The sequence below is a fragment of the Rhinolophus sinicus genome, chromosome 15 (genome assembly GCF_057876585.1).
Source record: "Rhinolophus sinicus isolate RSI-liver-muscle chromosome 15, RSI-T2T, whole genome shotgun sequence".
Taxonomy (NCBI): domain Eukaryota; kingdom Metazoa; phylum Chordata; class Mammalia; order Chiroptera; family Rhinolophidae; genus Rhinolophus; species Rhinolophus sinicus.
In genome coordinates, this window is record NC_142515.1 from 19,832,191 (window position 1) to 19,834,532 (window position 2,342).

Sequence of the window (2,342 nt, forward strand, 5' to 3'; positions counted from 1 at the left end):
TACCTCATACTTAGATTCTACTGCCCATCTTCTCCCTTTTTTATACACTACAGCACTTTGCTGCCACATTATAAATAAAATCCACATAATTTTTCAGAAAATGATGCCTTTCTATCCCTTTTTTTTTTCTGTAAAATCCATGAAATCAATTCTTTTTTGTGCCTCAGAGCACCAGGTTACCTCTTGGGACACTGCCTGCCTAAAGCAGCTGCCCTCAGACACCTCACTGGCCATTCCTGTAAAAAAGGGGTAACTTTTGCCATGGATTCTATCAACAATCATTTTCACACTGCCCATTCTGTACCAGGCTTCACCCGAGACACTGGAAACACAATGAAAAGACACAGCTTCTCCTTCACAGAGTGCAGCTATTTGAGGTGAGAAAAGACAGTTCACAGATGATACACAAATAATCATATAAGTATTATTGTAACAAATGCTATGGGTACAGCTCTGGAGAGCTTTGGGGGGTGGGGTTACAACTGGGCTAGGGCATTGTGCATTTACGGAGCACACTAAATAAAATCCTCTCTCTTCTGTGCCTGAGAGTAAGTACAACTGAGAGACATAAGAATTGAAAAGATGAAGAATTTTAAAACCATGCTTAATAATTAAAAACAAAAAAAAATTGAAAACTGAAGTCCTCAACATTATGTTCACAGCTCAGTGTTTCAGTGGAGAGAACTGAGCAGATATGTGGCTACTGCAGAGAAGTAAATTCCAAAAAGACAAGAGAAAAGAACAATTGAGCCACGCATGCCCAATCAGATAAGTAATACTTCTCTCCTAGGATAGGATGAGTGAGGCAACAGAGAAGAGCCCAATTCCAGGGAATGAAAACTGAGGAGAGAGCAGGAAAATAAAGGTCCACAGGAAAAAGTTATCGTTATATTGTGCTGTGAAGGATGACGGTTAGTTTGAGAGGCAAATGGGGAGTAAGGTCAGACCATGGAATGTTTTTAGGTCCTATTAAGAATGTTTCCCCCTTGTATCCTAAATGTAAACAATTTATGATTTAGAAACAGGGTATACATCTATCGGGTTTGCATTTTAAAAATAGGTCTTAGGCAAAAAAAAGAAAAAGAACATTTTGACTTTTTTCCGTGGTCCAGTGAGAAATGATAGAGGTTTATACCAGATTGATGATTGTGAATATCATCACGTGCATTTTGGTCGTGGAGCGGGCTCCAGCGGTCTCCTCTGCTCTGTGGCCTAGTGCCCCCATCTCCACCACCCGTGATCTCACGCCGAGGGCTGCGAGGGGTCACCACCGAGGTTTCCACCAGTTCACAAGCAAGAGCATGGCAGCCATCACCTGCAGCGGTTTGCTCTTGGCCACCCACGACTACTACTGGTGTCACCTGGGTTCCACTTTCAGTAACAGCTCCTGTGGCAGTGCCGAGTACCCCGAGGAAGCCACCCCCTACTGGTGGCTCTGCAAGGTAGACCTGGGTCACTGGTGGAAGAGCTTCTTTTTCGGGAAGTCCACTGTCCCATTCATGGCCACAGTGTCGGGAGTCCCCAGAGCACTCGCAATCCCCCCAGGCCTCCAGCAAAATAATCACCTGTGACCTGGCTCGGACAGCCACAAAGAAGCAGCCTGTTGACCAGCCTAGCAAATCCAAGGCCAGGCCCCATCCTGAATTGCCACCACCAGCCACCAGTCTTCCAGAGGCACTAGGCTTTTTTGAGCCCTCCTCTCCCAACTCCTCCCCTTCTGTCCCCACCCAACCTCACCTAAACCCACCCCATAGACGAGGCCGTAAGCAGAAGCAGTTGGGTTCTTTTATATCAAAATAGCAAAACACCAACAAGGAACTTGAGAGAGTCTCGCTCTTTTCTGTCCAAGCCACACGTGAGCCTCCTGACATCCCATAACCATGTGCCTTGCAACAATTGGCAAATACACAAGCAGCCAGCAAAATTAATTAATTAAAATGAAAATCATTTGTGGGGGAAATATAAAGACTAGTTTGTTGAATGTAGGAGGGCAGTGAGGTCAAGGAAAGGACTAGCGATGATGCCAGCATTCTAGTCTAAACAACATGGTGAAGGGTGGTTCCATTTACCAAGACATTGACTGAAGAAGAGAAAGTGGAGGGGAGGGCTCAGGGAGTGGCGTCCAAAGGGAGTGGAGAAGATGCAGAGCCGTTTTTGAGAAATACAAGAGACAGAGAGGCAGCCACAGAAACACAGAAGTGAAGTTTTCTGAATGTCAAGTAGTTGATTCCAATAAAACACTGCAACTACAATAATAATTTTATTAGGTTGGTGCAAACGTAATTGCGGTTTAAAAGGTTAAAAATAATTGCAAAAACTGCAATTACGTTTGCACCAACCTA

The 2,342-nt window shown here is 44.5% G+C and overlaps 1 pseudogene; it reads left to right on the plus strand.

Annotated features, from left to right (window-relative positions):
- The first annotated feature begins 1,301 nt into the window (after positions 1-1,301).
- On the plus strand, positions 1,302-1,800 carry LOC148755166 (pancreatic progenitor cell differentiation and proliferation factor pseudogene; annotated as a pseudogene).
- The last annotated feature ends 542 nt before the right edge of the window (positions 1,801-2,342 follow it).